Source organism: Chiloscyllium plagiosum, unplaced genomic scaffold (genome assembly GCF_037043375.1).
Source record: "Chiloscyllium plagiosum isolate Xiang-an unplaced genomic scaffold, Cpla_swu_hap1 HiC_scaffold_35, whole genome shotgun sequence".
NCBI classification, from domain to species: Eukaryota; Metazoa; Chordata; class Chondrichthyes; order Orectolobiformes; family Hemiscylliidae; genus Chiloscyllium; species Chiloscyllium plagiosum.
In genome coordinates this window covers 53,827,715-53,843,382 of record NW_028270173.1, presented here as the reverse complement: position 1 = coordinate 53,843,382, position 15,668 = coordinate 53,827,715, and the positions used below count along the sequence as shown (strand labels likewise).

The 15,668-nt window shown below is 45.7% G+C and overlaps 1 protein-coding gene and 1 pseudogene across 5 annotated transcripts in view; both read left to right on the top strand.

Annotated features, from left to right (window-relative positions):
* Positions 1–15,668, top strand: part of LOC148140908 (class I histocompatibility antigen, F10 alpha chain-like) — a 205,817-nt pseudogene that overhangs the window by 19,750 nt on the left and 170,399 nt on the right. The window lies entirely within an intron of this gene.
* Positions 466–15,668, top strand: part of LOC148140914 (uncharacterized) — a 30,130-nt gene continuing 14,927 nt past the window's right edge. The window contains exons 1-3 of one of the 4 annotated variants that reach the window (XM_087979676.1): positions 466–573; positions 723–822; positions 1,475–1,606. The gene's annotated coding sequence lies outside the window, so the exon portion shown is untranslated. Of the gene's footprint in view, positions 574–722; positions 823–1,278; positions 1,607–15,668 lie in introns of those variants that run through there. The other 3 variants (XM_087979672.1, XM_087979673.1, XM_087979675.1) reach the window with 3 other exon arrangements.

The window sequence follows — 15,668 nt, the reverse complement described above, 5'->3', positions numbered from 1 at the left end:
CTGCTTTGATTGGTCTCACAGTGAACAAATATTTGCTTACATCCATGAACCCATGTTCTCAAGCACAGTAGGATCTGATGTTGGGATGTTGGGGGTCGGACGGGGGGTTCAGGCAGTCATGGAGAATATTGCTGAACCAATGCACAGTCATCCAGAATGTGTTCCTGTTTTGTGCTGAACAGAGATTCCTGCTCTCATCCTTGTGTTCCCCATTTCTCACTCACTGCCCCATATTGTACAGCACAATTGGCCTTTGTTCTGACATGTTTTGTGGTTTGTCTGTCATGTGGGGATATGTTAAATCAGCAAACAAGAACTTTCAATCTTGCTTGGAAATGATTCATTATTCATTAAACCAAGCAGAAGTTAAAGTTTTGCTGAATCTGTTTGGTCTGTTATGGAAAATGAAACTCTACAATCAGCATTTCAGGAAAACTGTTGCCTTATGTTGGAAGAGCAGAGTTAAAGTAAAATGTTTTGACACCTCATTGCTGAATCTCTGAGACAGCAGCAGCACTTCTGGGACAAGTTCAGAAGGTTACTATCTGCAAACAGGATCATCAAGTGTCCACAGTAAATATTCCTGTCTTGCATCTGATCACAGTTTTTTTCCATGTCCCAATACCAGTTGACATGAGACTTTCAGTCACTGAAACAATCAGAGACTGACTTCAATTCCCACCGAGGATGAGAGTCTGACCAGTGTTTCTGTTTTCTAACAGATACAATTATCACAGGAGCTGAGATCTCAGTGACAACCCTGGTCCATCCAGTCCGGACAGTGATTCTCCCACAGCTGGGTTACAGACACTTCACGTACAGGTCAGTGAAACAGACTGCTGTTTGTCAGTTATGATTATGAGGATGATCTTCTACATTATTCTGAGACAGTGAAAGGGTGGCTGAATGTGACAAAAATCAGTGTAACTGTCAGTGTAACAGTTTGAGATACCATTCAAGTGTTTGTGAAATATTTGTGGATATGTGTATAACTGTAAAACATATATTATGCTTCAATGGATGTGTGTTAGAGGCAATCTGAAGGAAAACCCAGTAAAACTAGAAAAGGAGATATACCCATTGGATTTGTCGTTTGTACCACCAGGTATGACCAGTTCATTTCCAAGTATGTTGTTTTGTTACTGTTCTTCCTCTCTCTGAGTTATTCTGGTTTTTCGGTAATATCAGCTTCTGAGTTGGGGGTTGCTCCTGCGTTGTGATATATTAAACATGCTGAATCAGTGCATTGCACTTCCCTGACAAATGTGACTGAGACACTTCAGTTTTCTACTAACACTGTATCTGTCCATGTCTTCAACACCTTTAGGCTGCTCCTGAGCAGAGTGTCATCTTTTTGCAGTTGTTGAATTTTCAACATTCTTCAATGTTGGCATCGTTATTCTGTCTGAATGTTCATTTCTGTGAAAAGACCATGAATCAGGAACGACTGACAGTTTTCCTGTTTTATATCAAGTGCTGTTGCTCCAGGAGGTGAGATCTGAGTGGAATCACTGCATCTCTCCACCCCCTACAGTGATTTCCCACAGAGCTGGAACTTCATGTATGGATCAGTAGAATAATTTCATCTCAAGGGATCCTGTTGAAAGTGAGTATAACTGTCTGAGTATGAAGATTCCTGGTGTATTATTGTGAGACAGCAAGAGTGTATGTGAATGTGACAGTAGTTGTGTTAGTAAACAGTCTTGCATGAGTATGTACTAATGTGTGTGAAACAATGTTTTTGGAAATATAAATGAGTACAAAGACATTATATTGTACTTCCATGTGCGCAAAAGTTTGTATAAAAGTCAGGAAGTTATGTTGTCATCAGAAAGGACACTGGTGTAACCACATCTGCAGCTCTGGGTACAGTATTGATCGTTCATGGAGGATGTAAAAGCATTGGAAACAGTTCAGAGAAGGTTTACCAGATTAATACCTGGATTGGTCGGGTGGCCTAATGACTAAAGGTTGGACAGGCTATGTTTGTATCTGCCGGAGTTGATATCTGCCTGTCAAGGCAACTTGATTAAAACTGATGCGATCCAGAAGGATCTTGACAGATTGATTTGGAGAAGGTGTTTTCTCTGAAGGGAGAATTGAGAAGGAGGGATGACTCCTTAAAGAGAGGGGGAAGTTCATTGAAATCAAAGATTAGGTACATTTCTTTTTCTCTTGAAGGGTTCATGAGGAACTGGAACTCTCACTGAAATGGCAGTGGAAACAACCCCTTGTGTATTTGTGAGTTGAAGGCAGAAGGATTCTTAGGGATAGAGAAAATTTTCCAGCTTTTCCATGAAAATCCCATTGTTTTCAAAGCTGCAGAGAAGGAGGTGACAATGACCTGGTGCTGAGTTTCTGAGTGAGCACACACACAGAAATACATCAGCATCCTGAAGCTCAGTGACAGAGTGTGGAGTGATCACAGATTCGGATTAAATGGAGTGGGGATTGATCAGTTTCCTGCCTGTTGTGTAGAATATCTCCAAGGCAGGGTTTACTGACAGCCACATTGCTTTGCAGCCTTACCTTCTCTCAGGAGCTGTCTCTGAGAGTTTGCAACTTTAGAACAATTTAAATCCTGGAAAGGCCATATTTGCTGACACCTGGGCACGTGCATTTAGACACAGTGAGTTCCAGGGGGGTGGTGTGAGTAATTGGGAGGGTGTTCAGTTATGGGGATGGGGTCAGTGAGTGTAATGGGGGTGGGTGAGCTGAGTGATTGGATGCTTTCTATGTGTGTGGTTGGTAGTGATCAGTTTTATATCTAAGTCAGTAGTTAGAGCTGGTTTAATTTCCTCTGTATTTTGTTGGCTAAGGTAAGTCAGTCAGAACCCTCTAATGTCCCCAAAACCTGCTGAACAGCCGGGACCTTTCCCAATGGGTTTGTATGTTATGCAGAGACCCTCTGATATTCAGTCTCCTGGGCAGTTACCGCACAGTCAGTGCATTCCCTCTTTCAGGAAGTTCCAGTGGGTATCTTCCCATGTCTCCCCTTGAATGTTGTCCTGATCAGTCACTGTGGGCGAGTGTCTAATGGCAGGGATTGTGGAGAGATCAGTCCTTCTGGGCAGTGGCACTGCTTGCTGGGATGGTTTTACTGACCCAATGATATTGTCTATTTCCTCTGGGATTTTCCAATCAGGAATTCTGGGCTGGGAATTCAGTATCTGCAGGAGGAGGCCATTCAGCCCTGAAGATCATGGCTGGTCTGACTGAGGCATCAGCTCCACTTTGAGATCAGCCACATGATCAGATTGAATTTGTAGAGTAAATCAATACATCGCAATTCAAACTTCCTGGGGAATTACAGACTGGCTGTGTATTGTGTCAGGATTTCCAACAGGAGCATGGGATGAGGTTTTCCCTGATATAGGAGAATGGGATTGTTGTATACTTGATGAGAAATTACAGACTCGACAATAAGTTTGAACAAGAAGTGGTTTGTCACATATTAAGGATCTGTAGACAGCCTTCCATGTGGACCACTGTCTCCATTGGATCCATCATAGAAACCCCACAGTGTGGGAAACAGGCCCTTCAACCCTTCACATCAACCCTCTGAAGAGCATCCCCCTCCCAAACCCATTCCCATTACTCTACATTTAACCCCTGAATAACTGACACATCCCTGCACATCATGGGCAATAATCATTGGACTGTGGGAGGAAACCAGAGCACCCAGAGGAAACCCATGCTGACATGGGGAGAATGTGCAAACTCCACACAGACAGTCTCCCGAGGGTGGGATCGAATCTGGGTCCCTGGCGCTGTGGGGCAGCAGTGCTAATCACTGAGCCACCATGACACCCCTAGAATCTATGGTGCATCTCACAAGTAGCTCTCTCTCTCTCTCTCCCTCTCTCTCCCTCTCTCTCTCGTGGTCTCATATCTCCACAGTTGGAGGTGTTACTCACACTGTACCAGACAGTGACCCTTTCAAACCTTTGATCAAGGACAGGGATTTTCTTTTAAACATGTTTGATAATTAGTCAAAGGAAAGTTCTGGAATGTGCCTTTGTAAAAGAAGTCAGGAGAAAGAAGCAGTTGTTTTTTTGTTGCGGTTCATCCAGAGCAACTCGGTGAAGCAGGACCCTGTGCTCTATGGGCTGTTCCCTGGGCCACACACTGAGACAAACATTGAATGTGCCTGCAGGACCATCAATTCAGTGAAAGATCTCTTTGGTGTCTTTGAGTTGCCCCTGATCAAGTGTTGCTGACTGGCATATTCCAAGGTCCAAGGACCATGTGCTGAGGGATCACTAAAGCTTGAGGCAGATGCTGTCAAGGCACAGTGAGGAAAGACCACTGTCTGAGGTCTTTCTGCCAAAGTTTAATGGGGGTTCGTTCAGTTAAGAGACTCTCTAGTGCTTCATATGCAAGTTAATATAGTCTTGTACAGTAAGAGATACCTTTGGTTTATTTGTTGGATAGAATCAAACTCCAATGTTTGTTTTTTTTCTTCACATGCTGTTTTACAGAACAGAACTGTATTTGTGATTATGTGTGTATAAAGAGGTTTTTTTGTGAGTAAAGCATACTTTTGAATGAGAACATGTAAAAGGCCTAATGCCTTGGTTGAGGCTGTGACTGGTAGAATACGTCTCTCTGTCCTTAACAAAGATGTTGTTGATGTTATACTGCTAGAGGAGGTAGGTAAGACCCTGGCTGGACGGCAAGTTGCAAGTTATGTCAGAAAGGACTGAATGATTTTGCATCCAAGGTTTCTGATGGAAAAGAACAATAGAAATTGCAGAGGCTCTGATCAGTATTTCTCAATCTCTACAGAGACATTGAGGTGCCAGAGGATTGGGGAATTGTAAATGTTCCTCCAGAAACCCAGAGATTCAGACAGGTTATGGTGTAGATGGGAGGCCCTTCAGCCCATCCTGTTTGCAGTGCCTCCTTGTTCAGTCTAACTTACCTCCTGCCTTTTCCCCATACCTCTGCACATTATTTCCATTTAAACCATCTGATAGCCTCTTGTCTGTCTCAATTAAACCCGTCTCTCCCATACTTTTAAAAGTGCATTCCATTCCCTAAAGAATTACGGTGTGTAATTGCTTTACTCATCTCATTTTTGCTTCTTTTTCAAAGTCACTTTAAAACTGGGCACTCTGGATCTTTATTTATATGTGTGTGAAAACAGATTCTCCCTACTCATTCTATTCAGACACTCTTTTGGAATACTGTGTACAATTCTGGTCACCCTCCTATGGGAAGGATGTTGTTAAACTTGAGAGAGTGTAGAAACATTTTACAAGGACATTGCCAGGACCGGAGGGTTTGGCCTATCAGGAGAGGCTGAATAGGCTGGGGCTGTTTTCCCTGGTGCATTAGCGACTGAGGGGTGACCTTATAGAGGTTTATAAAATCATGAGGGGAATTCATAGAGTGAATAGGTCTTTTTCCTTGGCTGGGGGAGTGCAAAACCAGAGGGCATAGGTTTGAGGTGAGAGAGGAAAGACGTAAAAAGGACCTGAGGGGCGATATTTTCAAGCAGAGGGTGGTGCATGTCTGAAGTGAGCCACCAGAGGAAGTGGTGGAAGCAGGTCAAATTAGAACATTTAAAAGGCACCTGGATGGTTGGATGAATGAGAAGGAGTTAGAGGGATATGGGCCAAATACTGGCAAATTGGAGTAGGTCAAATTGGGACGTCTGGTTGGTGTGGATGACTTGGACCAAAGGATCTATTTCCATACTGTACAGCTCTATGACCCTATGTGCCTCATGAGTTTGTAAACTTTGATCAAATCTCTTCTTGGTTTTCATTTCTCCAGGGTAAAATGGTTCCAACATCTCCAATCTCTCCTTCTAGCTGAACAGAATATAAAACAAAAACAGTGAATTACCAAATGATTAATAAGGAGAGAAAAAATAGAGTATGAGAAAGTTACCCAAAAATATCAAAACAGATAGGAGAGGTTTCTTTAGAAGTTTTTCAGAAATTTAACAATATCAGTGTGGGGCCTGTAGAAACTGAGTCTGGGGAGTTAGTAATGGAGGATCAGGAAATAGCAGACAAATTGAACAGATATTTTACATCAATCTTTGCAAAAGAGGATACAAGTCACATCCCAAACAAAGCTATAAATTAGGAATGGAGAGAGTGGGAGAAATGCAAGAAAACTATAATTACCTCAATGGAATACTAAGTAAACTGCTGGAACTGTGAGATGACAAGTCCCGGGCCCTAATGAATGTTACTCTTGGGTGTTAAAAGAAGTAGCTAGTGAGAAAGTTAATGCAATCGTTTTCATTTTCGCAAACTCATTAAATTTAGGGAAGATGTTCTTACATTGCAAAATTGTAAGTATAGCTCCTTTATACAAAAGGGAGGGAGCCCAAAAGCAGGAAACTAAGCTAAAGAAAGTGAGCTTACCAACTGTCATAGGGACAATGTTAGAAGGTATTATTAAAGATTGTATAACAGGGCACTTTGGATTCAGTCAAGACAATCAGGCAGAGCCATAACATCTTTGTCAAAGGGAAATCAAGTTTAACTAATTTATTGGAGTTATTTGAAGAAGTAATTTATGCTGCAGAAAAAAGGGAACCAGTAGATGTATTCAGATATCCAGAAAGTATTTAATAAGGATCACATCTAAAGATATTGCAGATTATAAACTCTTCTGGCGTCAGGTGTATCATATTGGTTTAGATAGAAGAGCAGCTGGCTAACAGGAATCAGAGAGTAGGGAATAAGTGGGACTTTTTCAGGGCGGAAGTGGATACTGCAGATGCTGGAGATTAGAGTCAAGATCAGAGTGGTGCTGGAAAAGCACAGCAGGTCAGGCAGCATCCGAGGAGCAGGGAAATTGACCCTTCGGGCAAAAACCCTTCTTCAGGAATTCCAAAGCATCAATTTTCCTGCTCCTCAGATGTTGGCTGACCTGCTGTGCTTTTCCAGCACCACTCTGACCTTGGGTCTTTTTTTCAGCCTGGCATGATATCACTAACGGTGTGCCATAGGGTCATTGCCAGTGTCTCAACTGTTTACAATTGGTATTCATGGTATGGATCAAGGGATCAAAGGTATGGCAGCTAAGTTTGCTGATGATACAAAAAAGGTGACAAAAGGAACCTACAAGGGATGTAGATAATTTAAGTGAGCGGGCAATGATTTGGCAAATGGAGTGCACTGTGGGAAAGTCTGAAACTGTCCAGTTTGACAGTAAGAATTAAAAGAGTATGTATCTAATGTTGTGAGGGATCCTAGAGTGCTGAAATGAAAGAGAAATGATGTCTCGGTGCATGAATCCGAGAAGGTTAGTCGACAGGCACAGCAAGTAATCAGGAAAACTAATTGAAATAACTGCACGACGCTGGTACTCTGTCACTGAGTCACCCTTTATTTACTTGGGTGCAGTTCTCTGGCTGAGACCAGCCAGTTCGAAGCCAGTCCCATGAACCGATGAGATTCTCATTCTCCTATTTATATTTGTTTGTTTTTGGTTATCCCCACATTACTACGATACAATAGTGTTCCTTGTTTTCCCCCACAGTACCTGTGTTGTGTGTGCACAAGTGCACGGCCTCAGTGAAAATACTATTGTGCAAATAACTTTACTCAATATTTCCTGAAGAAGGGCTCGTGCCCGAAACGTTGATTCTCCTGCTCCTTGGATGCTGCCTGACCTGCTGGGCTTTTCCAGCAACACATTTTCAACTCAATATTTCTACCACCAGAAGAACCAGAAACAAGCAAGACCCAAAAGGGGTGATGCTTACATGAGAAACACGGTGAAGCGGGAGGGTGGGGATTAAATGAAATTAGAATTGGAGAGCAATCCACAGACCCAAAGTGCCTATCTCTAATTCCATGTTTATTTTTTTTTGAGGTATGATGCCGGAAATGCTTATTCCAATTCCAAGATGGTTGTTGCAAGCAAATGTTCTTTAGGCACATCCTGTCTGCTCCCCTCGCCACTGAAATAACTGCACAAAAGCTGGTATCCCAACACCAAGGCACCCTTTATGTACTTGGGTGCAGTACACTGGCTGTGGCTAGCGAGCTCAGATTCAGCTCCCTGCACTGAGGAGATTTTAATCCTCTGATTTTATACATATATATTATATATATATAAAACGTTAATACTCCTAGACTACTGCAGTAAGGCTTATATTCCCCAGCACCAGTGTTTGTGTCTGTGTGTAGGTGTAAGACACGGTCAAAAAGGCCAAGTGTAAATAAATTTATTCATACTGTGCCACCAGGAAAGACCCCCGTGTGGCGAATGGCCAGGGAGAAACAAAGCCCAGAGTGAGCATTGCTCACGTGAAAAAGGTGAACAGGAGGGGACGGGCTAAATCAAAACCGAGTTGGAGAGGGAAATAAAGCACTCCATCCCTCCCCACGGTACCCACCTCTAATCCCCAGTTTATATACTCATTCTTTCCCTTTTAGCTCAAAGAAACAAAACAGAAACCAAAAAAAAGGAAGGCAATGTCTCAGACCAAGAGGATGTTTCCACAGAGTGCACTGGCTGTGGTCAACCAACTCACAGTCAGTCCCCTGAACTGAGGAGATTCTCATCTCCTGGTTTTATATATATATAAATATATACACATATATGGATATACTTTATTTCTGTTCTTCCACACAGAGAAGAAACATCAAGTGCAAAAAACTTCATTCATATTCCACCACCAGGAAGAACAAAGCACCCGCGTGGCCAGTGATAAGCAGAGCCCTTCTCATCAAAGGGTAATGCCGATGTGGTTGAAACAGTAAAGAGGAGGGCAGGGATTAAATCAAAACAGAGTTGAAGGGGTAAATAATGGCCTCCACTCCCTGCGGCACCCACCTCTCCCTGAACAACTCCAGGGTGTTGGTGGACACCGCGTGCTCCTTCTCCAAGGACACCCGGGCCCTAACGTAACTGCGGAAGAGGGGCAGGCAGTCGTCTCCCTGTTTCTTTTTTTTTCTTTTTTTTTTAAGTCCCTGTTTTTTTTTCCGGAAATCACCTGTTTATTTTTTTTTCCCCCACACTACCACCTAAGTGCGGTAGTGCTTATTTTTTCCCCAGCACCCATGGTGTGTGTGTGTGCAGGTGTGAGACACAGTGAGAGACACAAAGTGCACGAATCTTTATTCAAATTCCACCACCAGGAAGATAGGAAAACACCCGGGTGGCCAGTGACAAACACTGCCCTTCACATCAAAGGGCAGTGCTGTGTGATCAAAACAGTGAAGGGGAGGGTAGGGACTAAATCAAAATAGAGTTGGGGGAGAAATAATGCACTCCACTCCCTGCGGCGCCCACCTCTCCCTGAACAACTCCAGGGTGTTGGTGGAGACCCTGGGCTCTAACGTAACCGTGGAAGAGGGACAGGCAGTCGGCCCTAACGACCCCCTCCACGGTTGCCTGTGGAAATTGGTCAGCCAGGGTTCCTGATTCCCCAGGTTAACAACCCCAGTCAAGGATCTTGTTGTCAACGAGGTCCACCTAATTCCAGTCACTACGCTGATACAATGTTATGGCGAATTGTGTGGGAGGAGGGAGGCTATGCTTCAGTTATACAGGGCATTGGTAAGACTGTATCGAGATTACTGTGTTCAGTGCTGGGCACCATACTTGTCATTAATGTTAATATTGAAAGCAGCTCAGAGAACGCTTACCAGACCAAAATCTGGAGTGAGCGAAATACTTTATGAGGAAAGGCTAGACAGACCAGGCCTGTATCCTCGGGAAGAAGGTGAGGACTGCAGATGCTGGAGATCAAAGTCAAGAGTGTGGGGCTGGAAAAACACGGCAGGTCAGGCATCATCCAAGGAGCAGGAGAATCAATGTTTTGGGTAAGAGCCCTTCATCAGGAATGAGGCTTGGGAGCCTCGGGGGTGGAGAGATCAATGGGAGGGGGTGGGGTGGGGCTGGGGGTAAGGTAGCTGAGAATGCGACAGGGAGATGGAGGTGGCAGTAATGGTGATAGGTCAGAGAGCGGGGGGTGCAGATAGATAGGAAGGAAGATGGACAGATAGGACAGGTCATGAGGGCAGTGCTGAACTGGAAGGTTGGGACTGGGATAAGGTGGGGTGGGGAAGAGGAAATGAGTAAACGGGTGAAGTCCACATTGATGCCATGTGTTTGGAAGGTCCTAAGGTGGAAGATGAGGTGTTCTTCCTCCAGGCATCGGATGGTTAGAGGGTGGCGATGGAGGAGGTCCAGGATTTGCATGTCCTTGGCGGAGTGGGAGGGAGAATTGAAGTGTTCGGCCACAGGGTGGTGGGATTGGTTGGTGTGGGTGTCCCGGAGATGTTCTCTGAAGGGCACTGCAAGTTGGCATCCTGTCTCCCTGATGTAGAGAAGACCTCATTGATCTTTTTATTTCAAACTGCTGCTGGTACATTGATCACCTTAACCTGTCTACCCCCCCCCCCACTCCAACTTCTCACCCTAGCAACACATATCCCTCTACTCCCTCCGTTCCAACCTCAACTTCACCATCAAACCAGTGGATAAAGGGGGTGCAGTGGTAGTTTGGCAGACTGACCTCTACACCGCTGAAGCCAGGCGCCAATTCAAAGACACCTCCTCCTATTGCCCCCTTGACCATGAGCTCACCTCCCAACACCAAACCATCATCTGCCAGACCATACACTACCTCATCACCTCAGAGGACCTCTCACCCACAGTTTCCAACCTCAAGGTTCGGGAACCCTGCACCTCATGGTTCTGTCTCCTACCCAAGATCCACAAGCCTGACTACCCTGGCCGACCCATCGTCTCGGCCTGCTCCTGTTCCACCGAACTAACCTCCACCAACCTTGATACTGTCCTATACCGCCGGTCCAGAAACTCCCCACATACATTCGGGACACCACCCATGCCCTCTGCCTCCTCCAGGACATTCGTTTCCCTGGCCCCCAATGCCTCATCTTCACCATGGACATCCAGTCCCTATACACCTCCATCTGCCATGACCAGTGCCTCCAAGCCCTCCGTTCTTCCTCTCCCAGCGTCCCCATCAGTACCGCTTCACTGACACTCACATTTGTTTGGCTGAACTAGTCCTCACCCTCAATAATTTCTCCTTCGAATCCTCCCACTTCCTCCAGATGAAAGGGGTGGCCATGGGCACCCACATGCGCCCCAGCTATGCCGGTCTCTTTGTTGTTTATGTGGAATAGTCTATCTTCCACAGTTCCACCGGCACCGCTCCCAACGTTTCCTCCGCTATATTGATGGTTGCACTGGCGCCACTTTGTGTTCCCGTGAGGGGGTTGAACAGTTCATCAACTTAACCAACACATTCCACTCTGACCTGAAGTTCACCAGGACCATCTCAGACACCTCCCTCCTCTTCTTGGATCTCTCCATCTCCATCAACAGTGACTGACTCAACACAGACATCTTCTCCAAACCCACTGACTCCCACCTCTACCTGGACTACACCACCTCCCACCCTACCTCCTGTAAAATTGCTATCCTGTATTCCCAATTCCTCCGCCTCCTGCTCCCAGGAGAACCAGTTCCACCACAGAACACACCAGATGGCCTCCTTCTTCAATGACCACAATTTCCCTCCCACGTGGTTGATGATGCCCTCTGGGGCACTTCCTGTACCTCTGCCCTCCAACTGCAACAAGGATAGAACCCCCTGGTCCTCACCTTCCATCCCGTACACATCACATCATCCTCCGTATACATCACATCATCCTCTGCCTTTCCGCCACCTGCAAACAGACCCCACCACAGAGATATATTTCCATCCCCACCCCTACCCACTTTTCATAAAGACAATTCCCTTTGCGACTCTGTTGTCAGGTACACGCCCCCGACCGACCCACCCTCTCCTTCGCCAGGATTGCAAAACCTGTGCCCACACCTCCCCCCTCACCTCCGTCCAATGCCCCAAAGGAGCCTTCCACATCCATCAGAGCTTTACCTGCACTTACACACATGTCACTTACTATATCTGTTGCTCCCAATGTGGTCTCCTCTACACTGGGGAGACAGGGCGCCTACTACTTGCAGAGGACTTTAGAGAACATCTTAGAGACACCTGCACCAACCAACCCCACTGCCTTGTGGCTGAACACTTCAACTCCCCCTCCCTCTCCGCCGAGGACATGCAAGTCCTGGGCCTCCCCCATCGCCACACCCAAACCACCTGACACCTGGAGGAAGAACACCTCATCTTTCGCTTTGGGACCCTCCAATCTCACAGCATCAATGTGGTCTTCACCAATATCCGCATTTCCCCTCGCCACACCTTACCCCAGTTCCAACCTTACAGCTCAGCACCATCCTTCCTGTCCATCGTCCTTCCCACCTATCCACTCCACAATCCTTTCTGACCTATCATCATTACCCCCACCTCCATCCACCTATTACACTCTCAGTTACCTTCTCCCCAAGCCCCACCCCCTCCCATTGATCTCTCCACCCCCCCCCCCTCCCCCACCCCGAGGCTCCCAGCCTCATTCCTGATGAAGGGCTCTTACCCGAAACGTTCATTCTCCTGCTCCTTGGATGCTGCCTGACCTGATGTGTTTTTTCAGCTCCACACTCTCGACCCCGAATTCTATGGAGTTGAGTGATGTAATTGAAAGATAGGTTCTTGAGGGGACTTGGCTGGGTGGGTGTTAAAAGGATGGTTCCTCAGATGGAACAGGTGCATAAGGCCGAGTGGCCTCATCTTGTTCCTGTTTATAGCCATTAATTCCAGATTTCTGAATTACATTTACATTTTATCATTTACACTGTTGAAATTCAAACCCAAGTCCCAGTGCGTTAGCCTGGGTCTGTGGATTATTATCCAGTCAGGGTTTGAAGACTTTGGGAATCTTCCTTTATTGTGGGCTGTTTAAGTGTCCACTAGCATTTCCAACAGGATGTGGTCAGAGTTTGGATTTGATCTGTCGGTTATGGGATCACTTCAATCTGTCTCAGGCTGTTTAGCGTCTCAGTTCTCTTGCAGCATTACTTCCCCAGGCTGACACCTCATATTTGTAAATGCTCTTGGCAGATCTCTTTAAAACTAGGGTCACTCCTCCAGTCCAGTGGGGATTCGCTGGGCCAGGAGCTCACAGATTGTGGTCAGATGTAGTTTAACGACGGCTGATGGCTACATCTCCTCATGGAAGCCCAGGTTGAGTTGCTAGATCTGTCAGGGCCACACAACAGAGATTCCCCGAATTATAGAGATGTACAGCATAGATCATGGCATCCAGATATCCGAGATAAATCTAGTCCCATTTGCCAACATTTGGCCAATATCTCTCTAAACCGTTGCATCCAGATGCCCTTTAAACGTAATTGCACCCACCTCTACCACTCCCTCTGGCAGCTCATTCCATACATACACCACCCTGTGTGTGAAGAAATTGCCCCTTTGATCCCTTTTAAATCTTTCCCCTCTCACCTTAAACCTGTGCTGTCTAATTTTGGATTCCCCACCCTGGGAAAAAGACTTTGTCTGTTTACCCTATCCATGCCCCTCATGATTTTACAAACCTCTATAAGATCACCCCTCAGCCTCTGACATTCCAGGGAAAACAGCCCCTCCCTATAGGACAAAGGGTAACTAAGGAGAGAATAGGGTCCCTCAAAGGTCAGCAGGGCGGCCTTTGTGTGAAGCCGCAGGAGATGGGGGAAGATACTAAACGAGTATTTCGCATCAGTATTTACTGTGAAAAAAGACAGGAAGAAACAGAATTTAGGGAAATAGATGGTGACATCTTGAAAAATGTCCATATTAAGAGGAGGAAGTGCTGGATGTCTTGAAATGCATAAAAGTGGATAAAACCTCACGACCTGATCAGGTGTACCCTAGAACTCTGTGGGAAGCTAGGGAAGTGATTGCCGGGCCTCTTACTGAGATATTTTTATCATCGATAGTCAAAGGTGAGGTGCCGGAAGACTGAAGGTTGGCAAACATGGTGCCACTGTTTAAGAAAGGTGGTAAGGACAAGCCAGGGAACTAAAGACTGGTGAGCCTGACTTCGGTGGTGGGTAAGTTGTTGGAGGGAATCCTGAGGGACAGGATGTACATATATTTGGAAAAGCAAGGACTGATTAGGGATAGTCAACATGGCTTTGTGCGTGGGAAATCATGTCTCACAAACTTGATTGAGTTTTCTGAATAAGTAACAAAGAGGATTGATGAGGGCAGAGCGGTAGATGTGATCTATGTGGACTTCAGTAAGGCATTTGACAAGGTTCCCAATGGGACACTGATTAGCAAGGTCAGATCTCATGGAATACAGGGAGAACTAGCCATTTGGATACAGAACTGGCTCAAACGTAGAAGACAGAGGGTAGTGGTGGAGGGTTGTTTTTCAGACTGGAGGCCTGTGACCAGTGAAGTGCCACAAGGATCGGTGCTGGGTCAACTACTTTTCATCATTTATATAAATGATTTGGATGTGAGCATAAGAGGTACAGTTAGTAAGTTTACAGATGACACCAAAATTGGAAATGTAGTGGACAGCGAAGAAGGTTACCTCAGATTGCAATGGGATCTTGATCAGATGGGACAGTGGATTGAGAAGTGGCAGATGGAGTTTAATTTAGATAAATGTGAGGTGCTGCTAAGCAAATCTTAGCAGGACTTACACACTATATAATGGTGAGCTCCTCGGGAGTGTTGCTGAACAAACAGACCTTGGAGTGCAGGTTCATAGCTCCTTGAAAGTGGAGTCGCAGGTTTGAGCTATAGAATCATAGAGGCATATAGATGTACAGCACGGAAACAGACAGGACAATGAAGAAGGCGTTTGGTTTGCTTTCCTTTGGTTAGGCCAATGTTGGAATATTGCATGCAATTCTGGTCTCCTACCTATCGGAAAGATGTTGTGAAACTTGAAAGGGTTCAGAAAAGATTTACAAGGATGTTGCCAGGGTTGGAGAATTTGAGCTCTTCGGAGAGGTTGATTAAGCTAGGGTTTTTTTCCCTGGAGCACTGGAGGCTGAGGGGTGACCTTATAGAGGTTTACAAAATCATGAGGGGCATGGATAGGATAAACAAACAAAGACTTTTCACTTGGGTGGGGGGAGTACAGAACTAGAGGGCCAAGGTTTAGGGTGAGAGGGGAAAGATATAAAAGAGATCTAAGGGGCAACTTTTTCACACAGAGTGTGGTATGGGTATGGAATGAGCTGCCAGAGGATGTGGTGGAGGCTGGTACAATTACAACAGTTAAAAGGCATCTGAATCGGTACATGAAGAGGAAGGGTTTGGAGGGATATGGGCCAGGTGCTGGCAGGTGGGACTAGATTGGGTTGGGATTACTGGTCGGCATGGACGGGTTGGACCGAAGGGTCTGTTTCCATGCTGTACATCTCTATGACTCTATGACGCTATAGCTCAAACCTCTGTAAGGTAATCCCTCCAGCTCCAGGGAAAACAGCCACCCCATAGCTCAAACATTCGAGCATTGGCAACATCTTTGTCAATCTTTCAAGTTTCACAACATCCTTCTTTTAGCCTGGAGTCCAGAATTGTACACTGTATATCTTTTGGACTGTGGGAGGAAACCGGAGCACCCACAGTAAACCCACGCAGACACGGGGAGAATGTGCAAACTCCATACAGACAGTCACCCGAGGCCAGAATCAAACCCGGATCCCTCGCGCTGTGAGATCTCTTTGTTCAGTAACACTCCCCAGGACCTTACCATTAGGTCCTGCCCTGTTTTACTTTTCCAAATGCAGGACCTCAC